The 18,922-nt window shown below is 44.5% G+C and overlaps 1 long non-coding RNA gene across 2 annotated transcripts in view; it reads right to left on the reverse strand.

Annotated features, from left to right (window-relative positions):
* The window catches only part of LOC126067977 (uncharacterized), a 165,493-nt gene extending 146,957 nt beyond the window's left edge, over window positions 1-18,536 (reverse strand). For both annotated transcript variants that reach the window (XR_007515508.1, XR_007515509.1), the window contains exon 1: window positions 18,420-18,536. This is a non-coding gene — a long non-coding RNA (uncharacterized LOC126067977). The remainder of the gene's footprint in view (window positions 1-18,419) is intronic.
* Between the last annotated feature and the right edge of the window lie 386 nt (window positions 18,537-18,922).

Here is an 18,922-nt window from a genome sequence, read left to right on the forward strand (position 1 = left end):
GAGAATATACTGCTCCCTTTACAGATGACAGAGGAGATCAGCCAACACACGTACGATTAATTCCCCAAACGCTAACTCGCATTAAACACGTTATCCTATGTGGTCAATATAACAGGCTACCAGGCCAAAAGGGCTTTCGGTAATTTCTCACCAAGGGGAACAGATATTACATATATCTACAAAACGTGAGCTTTTGTTTCATAAACAAAGCATGAGGTTTTGTTTCACTGCATCATGAAAAACACTCCATGGAAAGCAGGCAGGACCTTCAGTACACGCTGAATTTTAGTTGTGTGAAGCCTTTACCAAGACCTGACACCATGGGTTGCATTCCTTCAGAGCGAGATTGTGTTCCCCCATGTTTAAATCCCCACGTAGAGCAAAACACAAAATAGACATTATGTTAGGGCCTCACGTGGCTGGCAAGGGACTAGAACGTGCCAGGGAGGGGGCGGGTGGCGCCTGCCAGAGGCTGCAGTGTACTATCCTGCTGTAAAACCGATAGGAGGCTCCTGTTCATCTGAAACCTAGAACCTATAATGAAAACGGCGAACAGTTCAAAACTGGCACCTTACTGCTACTGGCTGTTTATGTGCCAGGATTCCATACCACAGCAGAGCTGCCCACTGTGTACAGCCCCCAGACACAACGGAACCCTTTGTAAGATGGGACGGTGGGTAACGAGGGGTTTACCACGTAAGAATTGTTTCCTTTGTTTTAAGGAAATGCGCGTCATCTACGTCCCAATGGTTATTTGGGGAACTCTCTTATTCTGAGTTTGCTAAATGGCTGAGCAACATAATTTCAGACAAAGTAGGACTTCCACAGTCCACAAGCCGAGGTGCAGGAATGGGGAAGTAAGCCAGAACTCATGAATGCTCATTACCTTTCCAGCTGCACCTCACTTTACACAATAAATGCATCCCGGGAGAGAAGTGAAAATAAAATACTTATAAACCAAGTCATATTTTAAATTAACTAGGGATATAGTTACTTAAAGGAAGCTCTAGCTAGTTCTTTGGTAATGTCGATAACCTATTCGCAATTTATCAGTTTATGAAACACGAATTTCCATACATCAAATTTTAAAGCAGAATATACATGCATATATTTATACACATGTGTCTATATGGGCTTATAAATATTCTAAAACCCATACAGTTGTCATCAAAATACAGTAAAGGCATTAATGTTAGCTCGATCCATAAGGACTGCCCAGGTTTCAAGGGATGTAAGAAATATTTGCTTGAATAAGGATGTGTCAGAAAACGAAAAACAAAGGTTTGCACAATGGCAGTTGGTTATCTGTGAAGCACGAGCCAGAACAGCAAAACTCCGTGTCCACTTGGCTGCGACAATTAATATGGAGCTATTTTCAAGGTGGGATTATGGGCACTGGAGCCTCCAGGGAGGAGCTGTTTTGCCCATGCGTTAAATCCTCATTTTGTGTGAACTTAATGAAAAGATGGCAGTACGTTCTGTCGATGGCTTGTAGCACGTGGGGACGTCTCTTTCTTTTCCCCCTGAGTAAATGCAGTGAGATTTGTGTGGCATTTTATGGATGGAAAATGTGAAGAAAGCGTGTGCTTCTCACTTTGTTTAGAAGTCCTGACAACAGAGACCTAAAATTGTGTAAGGAAGTGCAGCTGGCCTGCAGCATTGGCTGGATACACGATCAGCGTGTTTGTCAACTTTTGCAGTGTTTGGGGACAATCTCTCACATTATAAAATATCACGAAGAAAGGGTTGCGTTTTTCTAAAGCATTTAAAACTGGGCTCTAGCTATTTTCAACAGAAGCTTGCTGGTCCGCTGGAAAAAGATTTTTATTTATCATTCTAACTTATTTGAATTCACAACTGAAGTGTGTTCCATCCAGAAAAAAGACTTGCCTTGCACAGAAATGTGCAGGGCCTGTAATACAGTCAAGTGCACGCTTATCTCATTTTGAGAAAGGGGAGGCTACTTTGATGGAAGCCCTGGCGGCATAGTGGTTAAAAGCTACAGCTGCTAACCAAACACTGCACAGTTCGAATCCACCAGGCACTCCTTGGAAACTCTATGCAGCAGTTCTACTCTGTCCTCTATGGAATCGACTCAATGGCAACAGTTTATGGGTTTATTTTGGGATAGCAAATACATGCACATTACTGATGAGTAACAAAAAAGCCCAGGGTGGAGCACATAGGAGTTCCTGGGTGGTGGAAAGGGGTAAGCACGTGACCACTAACCAAAAGGTTGGTGGTTCATACTCACCAAGATGCACCTCAAAAAAAAAGGCCTGGTTATCTGTTTTCAAAACCCTATGGAGTGCGGTTCTACTGTGACACACGTGGGGTCTACCTGAGTCGGAACTGACTTGTGGGCAACTGGAGAACAATAGGGAGACAAACCAATGGGTTACTCATGTGCAGTAAAGTTGCAGTAGGAGCTCAGTCAGCCCACAGCTGCCCTTGGCATACCTCCCACGCCCTAGGTACATCAGTAAGGGGAGCCTCACCAGAGCTGAAGAAATGCAAAGACATCTGTTTGAAGCCAAGAGCCACCCACTTAGTCAGGTCTTTTCTTCTTCCACCCCTCCTCAGCCCAAGGCTTAGATAGGACAAAGCTGTTTTTCCTCAGGATTATTTAAGAACACATCATCACCTTGGGATTCCTTGGGCCACAAGCAAACGCTTGAGAGAGACTCTTGGTAATTAGCACCGATGACTTCGTCATCTCAGCCTCTGAATCCTACCCTTGATGGAACTCCGGCCTCAGGAGCTTTGGAATCTACCCAGGTCTTGACTCAGCAGTCCAGACAGTTTGTTTGTTTTTAGTACCATACAATTATTTGGGTGGAATGAAAGCTTAAATATAATTTAGTTGAATTATCACTTTAAAGTTGAGGAAACTAGGGCCCAGAAAATTGACATGATGTGTCAAATAGCTGGTTAGTGGTATGGTCACAGGTACACCTTCACTCCAAGGAAAAGGAAATAAGATTAATTAGGCTGTATGTTTTATTTGTTGTTGTCAGGAGTGGGATCGAAACCACTCCTCCAGGGGAAACTGCGACCTGAATGCAGCGTGGCAGCAGGTATGTTTTATTTATTTTTAGTTTTTTACGTTTTACCTCGTTTAATCCTCAAAAAACCCCATAGTCGTTTTTATCATCCTCGTTCATAAAGTAAAGCAAGTAAGATTTAGAACACTTGAACTAACTTACCCAAGATCATACAGTTTTAGGTCACCTTGCTAAAAATCCATTCACCAAATACCCAATTTACCAAACGGTGAATTTTCAGAATGGCCAATTTGCTGAATTGACCAAGAACTTGTTTCTTTAAACTTATCGATAAAGTTTACAACAATTAAGAGTATCCAGAATAGCTAAAGCTTTCGGAGATTATTCTCAAAGTTCTAGCTGACTGGTTTTCGTTTTCCTTTCATGGCAACATTTTTTTGGAATTTATAGTTACTTCGTATTGGTGACTAAAACAAATCAAACCAAACTCGTTGCCACCGAGTTGATTCTGACTCATAGTGACTCTGTAAGACAGAGTAGAACTGCCCCCATAAGAGTTTCCAAGGAGCGCCTAGTGGATTCGAACTGCTGACCTTTTGGTTAGCAGCCATAGCACTTAACCACTACACCACCAGGGTTTCCATTGGTGTCTAGTGTGCATCAAATTTGAGGTCTCAATTACATGGCCCATTATAAAAATCCCTTCTGGGTATTTCTAATTCTTTTCCATGGCTTATAATGGTATTGTCTTTATCTTGAATCTTCTGCCAAGCTAGTACTAAGTCAACACAACCAAAGAGGTAACAGACAGGACCTTAGCAAACCCAGTTATGCGGGATGGTTCAAAAGCCCTTAGAGACATTTTAAAGATTTAGTTCACTTTTATATGGTGTTAGTTTTAGTTTAGTTTTTTATTTTTGTTTTGCCACAGCCACTTTGGCCCAGCAGTTCTGCAGCACGTTTGTCAGTTCAAGTCAGCTGAATGTCATTTCTTATGCCTGTTTCAGACACTTCTCAGATGCTCAAAACACATGGCAGGTAATCCATTAGATGCACCAGGTTAACAAATCTATGAATAAAAAAAGTATAAAAAGTGTTGGGCCAGTGTGAAGATGACCTGGATGACAAAACTCACCTTACCGTTTTGATGTATGGAAGTCCTTGATTTTAAGACAAGCACAAGACTGCAGTTTTAAATCCTTAAGAAATTATAATTCTCAAAAGTCAGAGACCAAAACTCTGAGAAAATCTGGAGTGTAGTGAATTTTAGCCAGAGCCTCTCAACTAGTTACTGTAAAAGGGTGCAGCAAAAGTAAAAATTAAGAAGAACCAAAAGCAACTGCACTGAAGCTCCCTGCCATCGAGTCAATTCCAACTCATATTGGCCCCGTAGGGTTTCCAAGGCTGTAGACCCCGATGGAAACAGACCGCCACATCTGTCTCCGAAGGAGCCACTGGTGGTTTCGCAACACCAACCTTTATGGTTAGCAGTTGATTGCTTTAACCACTGCACCACAAGGGCCACCTAACACCTAAAAACTTTGAAATATCCTTAAAAGTTGTTGCTGTGGCTTTATACAACAGGATTTGCAATAAACTTTAGGGAAGCTTAACAGAAGGAAGGCTTTGATAAATCAGTGATTTGGCAAATTGGCCCTTCCATGAATTGCTCAATAGGGCAACCGAATTTTGGTGAAATGGCTTTCAGAGAAGTAATTTTTGGAGAAATGACAGTTCAAGGAATTGGTCCTTCAGAAAGTTGTTTTCTGGTGAACTGACCTGCTTCTGACCACCAACTGGTAAGGCAAGCAAACCTGTCTGCTGATTCGAAAACCCACATTCCAGCCTCCATGGAGTCTTTCCAATTAATCCTAATATACTGGACATAAAGTAAAGCAGGAAAGTTTCAAAGTTCCCCAAAGCTAAGGGAAGAAAACGTGGATGGAAAATTTTAGACCATTAAGTTCCCTTTAAATGTATTAAAATAAGTTGCATTGAATAAAATTTCACAGTTGAGTTCAATGCAAATCCTCTGCTCTATGTCCCAACAGGAAGAAGAGTGAGATACAGTGAATTTGACTTGCCTGGTGAGAAAGAGATTTCCCTGATACCAAGAACCTTAATTTGAGCGAGTCTCAAACATTTACATTCATACCGTGTGGATCTGTCTGGCCACAGTTAATTTGAGCATGTCACTTTATTCCCTGTACAGAATGTCTAAAGCTTTAAGGCAGATTTGGGGAGGCTTTTCTTCCTGAAACACAAACACTTACACAGCGCTCTCATTAACTGGAACGTTCACAACTGCACTGAAGTGAAAACAGAACCTGAAGCTCTGTCCCACCTACTGTATGTCAAATAACACAGATTAGAGAGGGTGTACCTGACAATGGCATTTTATTCAGGCTTTAGGGGAAAAGAGTTGGACAAGCTATAAAGGCTGCCTAACCATGAAATAAAAATAGCCGCAGTGATGTTTGAAGGATACACTAAAATGAAAAATTTTTAAAAAACAGTTGATAAAGGCAAAATTTTGCCTGTTATTCAGTTGATTTTATGCCAATTTGGCACAACCATTAAAAAGTTGTATCTCTACAACTTTAAGCTGAAGCTGTTTCCAAGTTACCCAGATCCCTAAAAGGAACTGGGAATATGTTTCCAGGCTAGAAGAGAAAAATTGTTATTTGGTAGGGTCTTCAGGTTGAAGGAAATTCTGGTGGTGCAGTGGTTAAGTGCTATGGCTGCTAACTGAGAGGTCAGCAGTTCGAATCCTCCAGGCGCTCCTTGGAAACTCTATGGTGCAGTTCTACTCTGTCCTATAGGGTTGCTGCGAGTCGGAATCGACTCGACGGCAGGGGGTTTGGTTTTGGTTTTTCCGGTCGAAAGGAGCCCTGGTGGCACAGTGGTTAAGAGCTCGTCTGCTAACCAAAAGGTCAGCAGTTCGAATCCACCAGTCGCTCCTTGAAAACCTGATGGGGCAGTTCTACTGCGTCCCTTAGGGTCACTATGAGTCAGAAGTGACTCTATGGCAATGAGTTTTTGGTTTCAGGTTAAAACAGTTTAGGCCAGCTCTGTTCAATAAAAATATAATGTGAGTCATATATGTAATTTTACATTTTTTAGTAGCTAAATCAAAACAGTGAAAAGAAACATGAAAGTATTATTAATAACATTTCATTTAACTCTCAAAGTATTCAAAAATTATCATTTCAACGTGTAGTCAATACAAAAAAAAATTACTGAGATAGTTTACATTCTTTTTTTTTTTTTTTTTTTGTAATAAGCCCCTGAAATCCGTGTTTTATATCAGAGCACAGTTCTGTTGGGATTAGCCACACTTCAACTGTTCAACAGCCATAAGTGACTGGTTGCCATCATATAGGACAGCACAGATCCAGACCCACGGCTGCATTTAAAAAGGAACCAAACCAAACCCACTGCCGTCAATTTTGACTCCTAGCAACCCTACAGGACAGAGTAGAACTGACTCAGAGTTTTCAAGGAGCACCTGGTGGATTCAAAATGCTGACCTTTTGGTCAGCAGCCATAGCACTTAACCACTACACCATCAGGGTTTCCTTAAAAAGAAAAGGTACATTTAATTTAATAGAATTAGACGATGTTAGCTGTATTAGATTAGACTGTGGTTTGTTTATTGTTGCTTCAGAATGTTAGACTTCTATGAAGATACAAGCCTAAAGAACACAATTAGAAAATCTCCGTGATCTTGGCTATAATTCATACACTGGATTATATGAAATTAGTATTTCCAAACAGTAAAGTTTTGGGGCTCTCACCTGTTTTACTAAATAGCTTCCTTTACACCCAAAGCCTGGTGGAAAAGACATGCAGGAGGCTTCTTCCCTTCCCACATCCCACCTCCACTCACCCTCAGTGGTCCACTACGATAAGAATGTGAATGTCCTCCCAAGCTCTGCTTGAAAACAGTTCATCTTTTTGGAAAAATCTAATCCTAAACTCACAACTGGACCAATAAACAACATCATGATAAATGGAGAAAAAACTGAAGTTGTCAACAATCTCATTCTGCTTGGATCAACAATCAACATCCATGAAAACAGCAGGCAAGAAATCAAATGACATACTGTATTCAGCAAATCTTCCGCAAAAGACGTCTTTAAAGTCTTAAAAAACAAAGTCATCACTTTGACGACTAAGGTGCGTCTGACCCAAGCCATGGTCTGTTCAACTGCTTCATATACAAGCAAAAGTTGGGTAGTGAAAAAGGAAGGTAGAAGAAGAAACTATGCATTTGAAGTGTGGTGTTGGTAAAGAATACTGTATATACCTTGAACTGCCAAAAGAACGAATACATCAGTCTTACAAGAAATACAAGCAGAACTCTGGGCATGTCATCAGGAAAGACCAATTGCTAGAAAAGAACATTATGTTTGGTAAAGTAGATGGTCAGCAAAACAAGGGAAACCTTCAATGAGATGGATTAACACAATAGGCACAACAATGGACTAAAAAGCACCAACGGTCATGAAGATGCCACAGGACTGGTCAACACTTTGCTCTGTTATAAAGTCACCACGAGCTGGAGCCCACTGCGTGGCAGCCAACAACAACAACCTCAGACCAACTTTTCTGACCGCTTCTGTGCCATCACCCTTAACTGACAGATTCTCAAAGAGACTAATTTTAAGATTAACAAAGCAACTTCTTTCCAAACCAACTCTAGATTCTGTGTAAAAATCCAAATACATATTTGGTACAGTAAGAGATTTTTTTTTTTTTTAATTCTACTTTATGGATTAGGTGGGCCACCATTTCCCCTCATTGAATTCTTGAGAATACCACTTCCCAGTGTCACTTTCCTTCTATTTTGACGCAGGGTAGAGGCATCTCTACTTTGAGCCTTTGCCTAGGCTCTTCTCTCTCCTTCTAATGCCCTTTGACAGTGTTGCCTTCTTCCCCACACTCCCATCACCTGGCTGACTCCTGATTACTGTCTGGAGTTAACTTTGCTTTCACTTGCTCTTAAAAGCCTTTCTTTATCACCCCCAAACACCAAGACCTAATGCTCTTTCTCAATGTTCTCAAGCCCACATCCTGAGTTCTTATGCCAAATGTTTTCAGTGTGGCTCTTACCCCACAATGTTATCATCGTTGTTTGTTGTTCCTCTCTTTCCCCAACTAGACAGTGAGCTTCCAGCAGGCATCTCATTTATCTTTGTAGCCACAGTGCCTAGCAGAAAATACTGTACCCATACCTATTGCTATCGATTCAATACCGGCTCATAGCGATCCTACAGGACACAGTAGAGCTGCCCCATAGGGTTCCCAAGGAGTGGCTGGTGGCTTCGAACTGCCGACCTTTTGGTTAGCAGCCAGGCTCTTAACCAGTGCGCCACCAGGCCTGGATTATGAAGATGAAATGTAGAACAGTATGAAGAAGTATTATCAAGTAAATGTATTCAAAGAACAGATGTTTGTAAGTATACGTATATCATACTTTGTAGCAAAAATGCATCTAAAATTCTACAGATATTGACCCAGTTATCTGACACGTTCCTGACATTATTGAGGACACAGATGTAAATGAGACCCTCCAGGCTTTCAGACATGGAAATTTAATTTTTTTAAAGATGAGCACTTCTCAAAGAACTGTGAATAAAGTCACCTGGAAAGTTGTTATAAAAAAGCAGATTCCCTGGTTCAGGAGGCCTGTGGTGTGGCCTGAAATTCTTGATTTCCAACAAGCTCCTAAGGGATGTTGCTAGTCCAGTGACCACACTTTAAGAAAGGACTATGGCCTGGGAGTTAGGAAACCTGAAATTCTGCTCTGATTCCTGTTGAGTAGATACGTAGGAGTCATTCCTCTGCTAGATCTGCTTGCTCAGTTCTTAGATTGTCTGGAGGAGTGGAGTAAGTGATTTCTACATTGTCTATAAACTCTAAGACCCAAGATATTCATATTCTGTCAGCCTGCAGAGGACCACAGGGACTAGAGCAGTTAATATGAATTACTGTGGGCTTTTTTTTATCTTAAAAGTCTTGACCCTCAGAACACAGCCCAGACCAGATGACTAGGTAAGGACCAAACATCAGTATTTTTAAATCAGTATTTTGAGTCCTCAGCTCCCACAGTTGAGAACTACCAGGTAGAGCATTACTAGTAGTTTGTGTTAATCATTAGCTCAATGGATAGGTGTTGATGAGGTCAGAGACAAGGAAATGATGCTCTCCTACCCACTAACTTTGTTCCACAGGCTGCATTGCAATGCCACCATCGTGACTTACTCCCCACACTGAGAACTCAGCCCAAGCCCGCGCCCTGGTATGTGCAACTGTGGGGAGAAGACAGGCTGCACTACACCACAACAACCAGTCACGTTTCCCAACCATGTGCAGACCACCCCGGCTCATGAGATTAAAACGAAAACAGGGATTTTCCAACAAAGAATAGAACCACCAGCATCCAAGAACACCCTGGATACTTCTGCCTTTCAAAGGAAGTCACATCCTAGATTCTTGTTAAATTAGTTTTGAAGTTTGGTGAAAATTTTAAATGAAAAGGCCCAAACAGTTTTTACCTGGACTTCATTGGCTTTCAGCAAGGAAAGGCTCTCTGTGATTCTCACCACGTCTCTTTTGGCTAGGCTAAGGAGAGAGGGCAAGGTCCAAACTTGTAGTCTATGCCTTAAAATATTTTTTTTTTATTACTATTGTTAAGATATCTTAGTCTCAAACTGGTTGGTTAAACTTTTTTTTTTTTTTTTAATTTGCTTGACTGAAGTAAGACAAAAGAGGAGATTTGATTCTTTTATCACTCCACTCAAGTAAGGAACTGCTCTGTAGCACAGCAGCTGCACAGGTCAAGAAAATTCTTTTTTTTTTTTTCCTTTACTACTTTTTGCTTTGGTCAACATATACCACTCAAGATTTTCCAAAACAGATTATGGTTGACAAATATATCAGTCAACAAATATCTATAGAGTACACACTACAGCCAAAACATCTAGGATTCAGAGGCAAAATATAAGATTCCTCTCATCTTCAAAGACCTTACGACCTGACTAAAGAGAAGAGACTTATATTCTATGAAAAGATAGCTAAAACTTTGCACAAACAGTAATAAAAGCTAAAATGGTAGTTTTTAAAGAACCCTCACTTCTAGCTGGGATGGGCTAACTGCAGGCTGAATAGAGAAGGGAAAGGTTTGACCTTGCCTTGCAGGATGGGAGGGATTATTAGGTCATTAGCCCAGAAAAGGAAACTAGGGGACCAAGAACATAAAAAAAGGAAAGCATAAGATGGGCTCACAAACAGTAAGTAATGAGGCAAGAGTATTTTCACCGAGGCCAGGTGAAAAGCTCCATATTATCCAGGCTTAGATGTGAAGGGTTAAGGACCATGAACAAAGCAAAAGCTCGTTTGGGCAAATTGGGTCTTTCCAGGGCGGGCAAGCATTGGTAAAGAAAACTTAGTACGGGGCCAGGATGGACGTTCCTGAAGGCAACGCTGTGAATAGTTATTTTCAACCTTTCCTATAGGCAATGGGGAATCAGTAAGGATTTTTGCTTGTTTGTTTGCTTACTTGTCTGTTTTAGGAAGCCCAGTAAAAGTCATGTTTTCAGGGAGACAAATTTTGAGGCCATCTATGGCACAAACGGCAGAGGAGCGAAGAGGTGGAAACGAGGACTAAGGAGTAGACTGTTGTAGAGAAGCTGGTCTGAAGTGTAATAGAAAGAGGGACCCGCCAGAGAAACAATGGAAGAATGATAAATAAGTAGGGCCTGGTGAGGAATTAATATGGGGGAGTGGGGTGGCAAGCCCATTGGTACCCCACATATACCCTCCTGGCACTTACCCCTTCACACAGAAGGCTGCTCACTGTGAACACCTGTGACGCCCTGCCTGAGGTCTTCAACCTGGCTAGGGGACACGCTTGGCCCGAAAAATAATGAATGCTCTTAGGAGCCTCAAACTATGAAAGTCGGGCGTTTGGAAGATAAATACATATCCCAGATTCTGTACACCTTTACTATAGTAACTCTGAGTCCGACAGAGGCCTGGTGGCATTGTGGTTAAGAGCTCAAGTGCTAACCCAAAGGTCAGCAGTTGGAATCTATCAGCCGCTCCCTGGAAACCCTGTGGGGCACTTCTGTTCTCTCCTACAAGGTTGCTATGAGTCAGAACTGAGTCAACAGTAACAAGTTTGGTTTTTTGGTTTCTGAGTCCTGCTCTGTCCCTCAGAGGCTCCAGTGGGATTAAGCTTCATTCCCAACAGAAATTTGCTTGATAATATACCCTCTCTTGCCTTTCTTTCATTCCTTATCTCCTTTCCCCACTATCTGATCAGCATGTCCTGGTATCACTCTCAAATAAACTTGTGGCACTGGAATCTTTGCCTGGGCATCTGCTTCTAGAGGAATCTAAATTAATATGGGAAGAAAGTACAATTAAAACGTACCTGTGGAAAGCACAATAATGGTGCCTCTAAGATCTCCACGTCCTAATCCCCAGAACCTGTAAATATGTTACCTCCCATGGCAATGGGATTTTACAGATGTGATTAAGATTAAAGACCTTGAGGAGAGTATCCTGGGATATCATCCAGGTGGACCCAACTGAACCACGTGGATATACACAAGCAGAGATAAGATTAAGGAAGAATGTTCAGAGAGATGCGTTGTTGCTGGCTTTGAAGATGGAGGGAGGGGGTCATGAGCCAAGGAACGTGGGCAGCCTCTAGAAGCTGGAAAAGGCAAGGCAACAGCTTCTCCCCTAAACCAAAAGCCTCCTGTCGTCAAGTGGATTCTGACTCATAGAGACCCTAGAGGACAGAGTAGAACTGCCCCACAGGGTTTCCAAGGAGCGCCTGGTGGATTCACGTTGCCGACCTTTTCGTTAACAGCCTAGGCCTTTACCACTGCGCCACCAGGGCTCCATGATTCTCCTCTGGAACCTCCAAAAAAGAATGCAACTCTGCTGACACCTTGATTTTAGCCCAGTGTGACCCATGTAGGACTTCTGACCTACAGAACTGTAAGATAATAAGGCTGTGTTGTTGCAAGCCATAAAGCTTGAGGTAATTTTTTTGCAACAGCAATGGAAAACTAATGCATTACTCTAGAATTGCAGGCTACCGACAATTGGAGGTAGTCATAAAAAGTGAAATAGGGCAGAAGAGAGATTGACTTTCTTTTCAGGAGATATTGGTCTAATGTTCAGTATTTCAAGCTCTGTGCGTGTTCCGGATTGTACGGTATTTTTAGAAATTCATAGAGCCTCTCGTATATACGTGATACCATTCTTCCACTAACTATAATATAAGCATGAAGCGCAGAAGGTGATCTTTGTGTTTTTGTTTTAGCCGGGAAGTTATTGTCATTTTATCAGTTCTGTTAAACCTGACATGAAGCCCTCAGGAAGGTGTAATATAAAAAACGCACTGCCATGGAGGAAACTATGGCAATGATAATAAAACACCACTGTCAAACTCACCGTCTCTTTCCACTGTTCCGTTTCACCTGGGCTATATTTAGAAACTTTCATTTGGAAAGGATGGCTCAGCGACAAATGTGTTGTGCGAGTACATCTTTTTATTTAAAAATTTCACTGAGTTGCAGCAACGCGCACAAGGGCTTGATATAGGAATTTTTGACATATTAATTCAGAACAAGATAAAGTAACTTCCAGTGCATTGTTTGAAATATATAATCCTGGACACATGGTTTTATTTGGGACTATGGCTGTTGCTTTCACACCCTGCACCTCTGGACTACTATACTTCCAATGTTTTACTACAGTGTAATCCTTCCGTCTCATTGGTTGCTCTGTTTTTATCAGTCCCTGCCTCTTCCTACCCTGTCCTCCCAATACTTACAGCCTCACTGCTCCCCATGAAACACGCATAACCGGGGCATAAAAGAATATTAAAAACTGTAGCCCATTAATGAGCTGGACTGGGCAAGAGAGTTGGATCTGGTGCCCCTAAGCACGGGGTCCTGGAGTTAGAACCAACCAAACCATTTGCCGGGTAGCTGATTCCAACTCATGGAGACCCTATGTGTTTCAAAGTAGAACTGCACCCCATGAAGTTTTCATGGTTGTGACCTTTTGGAAGCAAATCACAGGCCTTCTTTCAAGGCACCTTCGGGTGGGTTCAAACCACCAATATATCCATTAGTAGCCTAGCATTTAACTGTGTGCACTACCGAGCACAGCCGTGGGGTTAGGGCAAAGCCTGATACAGCCACCCCTGTACCTAACCTTCCCACGAGCCCCACTTATTTTGCTGGCTCACCTTGTGCCCATTCCTAGGTTGCATATGGATGGTAACAGAGCCCCGTTTTGCAACCAAAACTGGGGTGTTGTCTTCTCAGCTAAACTGTGCCAGCCTCTTACCCCATCAGGACCGTGTTTCCACTGGCTCTTGTACGGTCCGGCGTGTGCATGCATCTGGAAGCCTGGGGATGAAAGCCACTGCTTCTCAGAAACCCTGCCTTCCCTGGAAGCAGGTTTGCAAATTTGGGTCAGCCTCGCTCCGTGGCTTTGGTCACTTATATCGCTGCTTCCCCTCAGTGGGTGGGGATGGGGGGTTGTTCCTGCTGCCCCACGTAGCTCCCCACAGCTTCTGACTCCCAGCAGCCCCCCTCCCTGCTGGACCTGCAGCAAACCACAAAGCCACCTAAATTAAATCAAACTCTAATAGAAAAAAAATAAATAATCGGTCTATTTGTCTACAGATTCCCATTTAGCAAGGCCAAACGCTCCGCTTTTACTTCTCCCTCTCACGATACACCACCCGTAATAAATTTATAAATAACTCCCTTTACGTTTATACATCGCAGGTTTAAAACCTATGGCCTTTCTATGTGTCGTAGATTCAGCCCAATCCCTTAAGCGACTGGACAGGACAAGAGACATCACCGCTCTCTCTGGGGGGCTGTGGTTCAGACAGTGTCTCAGACGAGAGGTCTGCTCGCAGCACACCCTTCAAATCTGCAGATACGACACCACATGCACCTGTGCCCCCCCCAAAAGAAAAGCTCTCCCCCAAAACACTGAAGTATTTGTAGAACGTCTATGTGGTTACAAAAGCATTTGGGCAGGGCTTAAGAAAATGAAATCAGGGAGAAAGCAAGTACAAAAGACATTGAATTTCAAGGAAGAACTGGCTCAAACACTTTAAAGCCAATAATAATCTGTGTACCCTAGTGCTTGGAGTCCCTAGTGCTTGGGGACCGTCTGCCTCTGCAGACCACAATTCCGAGGCCATGTGTCCTGAACAGCTGAAGAAGGTGATGTGAGGATTACCTATCGGTACAGGATTTTAGTGCTGACAGATCTTCCTAGTTTTGAAGGCAGCTGTCTGCTACAGCTTTTATTTGCTATGGAGTTTTTAGTGCACTTAATGCTATTTTAATTTCCTTCCTACTAAGATGCTGTCTTTCTGATACTTGGGTCTTGAGGATGGAGGATCTGCCAACTATAGTACCTACCAATGATGACATCCTGAAACAGGTATCCTTCATGAGTTGGAGTCAACGGCCACGGGTTTGGCTTAACAAGTTTTACCAGCTAGAACAGCTTTCTCACCATCTTCTTCCTCTTTGCTCTCCCAGTCTTCCTTCCTTCTAAGCCCCCCAGTCACTGCTGCCCACCCTACCGTCACCAAGGATCCCTGCCAAACCCAGTGTCTTCTCGTCATGCTGGGGACCATTCCTTTGTTTCTGATACCATCAAGTTTCCTTGACAACCTTTGTAGACTTGATTTTAGAGACATAAAAATATCCTAAAATTTCCTTATATTTTGCTATAGAATAATTCTTGGATTTGATTATAGTTTTGTTTTTGATTCATGCTTAGCCATTAAAGAATTCAGAAACCTCTACCAGAGACCACTGCTCCTCTGGGACCTGCTGACAGAACAGCGGGCTGAGTTCGGGATGAAGTCCCATCTGAAGCACACAATCTAGGCAACTCCTAATCCATCACACAACTGTGGTCATGTTGTGGTTGTTAGCTGTCCTCACGTCAGTCCTGACTCACAGGGCCCCCATGGGACGCTGAGCAGAACTTTACTTCACAGGGTTCTCAAGGTCGTGGCCTTTTGGAAGCAGACCACCAGGCCTCCCTTCTGAGAACCTCTGGCTGGGTCTGAAGCAGCGATCTTTCAGTTAGTAGTTAGTCCAGCACTTAGCCATCTGCACCACCCAGGGACTCTGTCGTATGAATGGGGCAAACTCCTTTAGCAATCTTCCCGGCATTACTGGCACATCACATTGGTGATCAAATAGTGAGAATCATCAGTGATAACACTCATTCCACCAGGAACTCAATCACCTTGGAATGCTCTAGAAACTTCAGGAAGGCCAGGAAGAAGAAATACTCCAAGGGCTTAATACTGCAGTCTAGAGATTTATTTCTAACATATGTTGATCATAAATGTGTGCCGCATTGGGGCCTGAGATTCACACTTTCTGGTAGGCAGAGTCCAGAGCTAGGCATGGACTACAAAGAGCTATTCCTAGCCAGCAACTTTCTCAAATCAGCGACGGAGGTCTCCATAGCACACATTCGATGTGGCCGTGACTTAAATGTACAGAGAAGAGAAAGAGGGTCAGGGGGCTATCTACTAATGAGGAAGATAAAAACCAAAAAAAAAACCAAGCCGTCGAGTCGATTCTGACTCATAACGACCCTATAGGACAGAGTAGAACTGCCCCATAGAGTTTCCAAGGAATGCCTGGCGGATTCAAACTGCCGGCCCTTTGGTTAGCAGCCATAGCACTTAACCACTATGACATCAGGGTTTCCAATGAAGAGGATGCTGATTTTAAATCATACATATATATAAAACGAAGAACCCTGGTATTTTCCCATTTGGAGACGGTCTTTTTAACTGGATATTTTTTGCGTATGTTGCAAATTCTTCAGCCAGATAATATTTTGCATTCCAAATTCATACATAGTTATGGTATTTAAATTTTCTCTTCTCAATGGAAGTATTTATTTAACTTCTTTAGGGCTCTTAGCACAACAACAAAAAAAAAATTTACGACCATGATAAATAGTGATTAACCTTGGGAGCCAAAGAGTAAACATAAAAACAATTTCTTCCTCTAAGATCAGGTTTAACAATGTGCTAATAGCCCATAATGAAGACAGCAGCCATCAGTTAATCAACCCATTAAGTTGAGATCAGAAGTGTCAACTCAAGTGCAGTCCACTAATTTACTGACCCTTCATGGGTCAGCAAGATCTATAAGCCAAAGGCTGACTTTCCTGCTTCTGTTAAGTCACTGTGGAGGTCAGCTCTCTTCCTTCCATGATCATGGACTCTGACCTGGCATGAGCAGGGAGTCAACATAAAATCCATTTATGAGAGTGTATTTGGGGTTACTGGGTAATGGAATCTCAAGCTAACTGGTGAGTCAAGTGTCTGGGTAAAGGTTGTTTACGGAAGCACCAACTTTGATTTTCTAACGTCCATGCAGCCATGAAAGAAGACATATACAGTCTTCCATGGGAACTTCTGAGTCTGGTAAGTTGTGGCTTGCTGAGTTACTAAAGCTCGCCATCCACTCCCAATCCCTAGCCTGCTCTGTGCAGACAAAGCTTACTCTTGGAAACACCAAGGGGTCAAATGGAACTGAGCAGGGGGACGATAAGGTGAAGGACTACGCCTAACGAATAACTGTGAAATTAATCACGCAGTTGGAGAGGAAGTTGCTTTGGTGGTTAACAAGCACAAAAATAAACAGACTGGTTTAATCTGCTGAATGAGAAATTACCTAGCATGTGCTCCTTTCAAGGGAAAACCAAACCAAGCCTGTTGCCATTGAGTTTATTCGGACCCATAGCTACCCTACAGAACAGAGTAGAACTGACCCATAGGGTTTCCAAGGAGTGCCTGGTGGGTTCCAACTGCCGACCTCTTGGTTAGCAGTTGAGCTAACCACTGCCCTACCAGGGCTCCACTTCCATGGGAAAGGAGAGGAAAAGGAGATGGGCCTTCCAAAGGATATAACAAAAATTATGAATCAATAATGCATTCACTCCAATCTTACTTGTATAGAAAAGATCTAATAACAACAATTCCAGTGACAATGCAATAGTTTTTTGTTGTCTCTTTTCACAACACCAGCATTTTCCCAGGTGATAAACCAACTCCCCACAGCACCGATCACAATGTCCATCAGCCACCTATCAGCAGCGTGACGTCAAGAGACTCAAAAGGAAGTGCGCAAATAATGCGACTGGGCCTGGCTCTGCTGCCCTGGTCCAAGCCCAGCCTGGGCCCGGATGCTTACGTGCCACCAGCGCCCCAGTTCTGCACTGCCCAACAGACTGTCCCTGGCTGTGATTCTTCCTCAAACAGGACATGGGCCAGTAACTGAGGTTCTGGAAAGACGACGCAAGAGAAAGAGAAAGAGGCAACCTACCAAATGCATTATAAAAAATGAATTAATTAAAAGTTTTATTGGAAGGAAAACCGAGGTTACCTTGAAGGTCTTAAGGAAAATAGGTTACTTTAGCATTTGTTTTTCTCTCTACAAAGGAATACGTCAGTTGCATGCCCACGATGCGTGAAGGATTCCGGCAAGGAACTTATCTTTCCAGAGAAAATGGAGAGCCCCCTCTGTTGTTGGTGACATTGCCCACTTTTTCCCCCCGGATTTCTTCTCTGTTTTCCTCCCCTGTCACCAGCCGGCTTCCCAGTACTGCTGTGTCAACCCCAGCACAAAGAGACTTGGGTAAATAAATGCCCCTGTCTGCGCCAAGGGCTTCCACCCCAAGGCAAAGTCAACTCCAGGCCAAAAGAGATGAGAGAACGGTCAGCCTCTGGAAGGCGACCTCTGGCGCAGGCTCCCAACCTCGAGGCCAGTCAGAGCGCAGCAGTGACGGGAGGAGGGAACGGGGCGGAGAGAGCGGGCAGAGAGGGTCTTGGGGCGGAGGGGAGGCGAGAGTGGCAGTGCCACAGGAGCCGGCGAAGGAGGCCGCGGGACTCGAGGGCGGGAGGCGGGGCTACCGTCTGAGCGGCCACCCCCGCCGTCCGCACCCGCACTGCCGGGGGTCACCGGGGGGCACTCAGCTCGGCCGGAGTGGGCGGCGGCGCAGGGCGCGCGCTCCACAGGGCCGCCAGCCGGGCCGGCCCTGAGCGACAGGGGCCTGACCCGAGGGGCCGGCGGCCCGGGCAGGAGGCCTGTGCCCTGCGCGCTGCTCTGCCGCCCCGGCCCGGCCCCGGCCCCGGCCCCGGCCCGCCCCACGCTCGCCGGTGGCTGCGGCCGCCGCCGAGGGGCCCGGCTGCGCCGGGGGCCGGGGTGGGGCTCGGGGAGGGGACCGGGGTGGGGCGCCGGGGAGGGCGCCGGGGTGGGGCGCCGGGGAGGGCGCGGGGCGCGGAGCGCGGGAGGCAGGCGGCCCGCGCGCGTCACTTACCGGCCAGGGCGCGGGGCGGCTCGGCCGCTCGTCGGGGCGCGGGGCGCGGGGCGCAGCCGGCGCCCCGTGTAAACACTCCGCCATGATTGCTTTGTTTAGCTAATTGAACCTGCCGCCGTCGCGAGTCCCGGAGCTCCGCTCCCCTTCCCCCTCGCGCTCTTTATTTATCTGCCCCCCCTCCCCAGCCTTTCCTTCTTTCTTTTTAGTCTTAGTAGCTGCTTTTAATGGAAGGTGGTTGGTGCAGGAGCGCGGAGGTGGTTTTTATAAATACAGGTAAAATAGTACCCACATCTCAGGCTGAGGTGCAGCTTCTGCAGGGGGAGGGTGTTCCTCTCCCTCTGCCCCACCCCCCCACCCCACCCCCGTTTATTAGCGTCTACCCCGTGGAAAGTGCCAGAAAAATGCGAGGAAGCCTTCCGGGCACCTTTCCTTCCCGCTGAACTCTTCTAGCACCCAAGTTCGTAGGTGGGTTGGGGTCTCAGCAAAAACGCCAAGTTCTTGGT

Source organism: Elephas maximus, chromosome 26 (assembly GCF_024166365.1).
Source record: "Elephas maximus indicus isolate mEleMax1 chromosome 26, mEleMax1 primary haplotype, whole genome shotgun sequence".
Taxonomy (NCBI): domain Eukaryota; kingdom Metazoa; phylum Chordata; class Mammalia; order Proboscidea; family Elephantidae; genus Elephas; species Elephas maximus.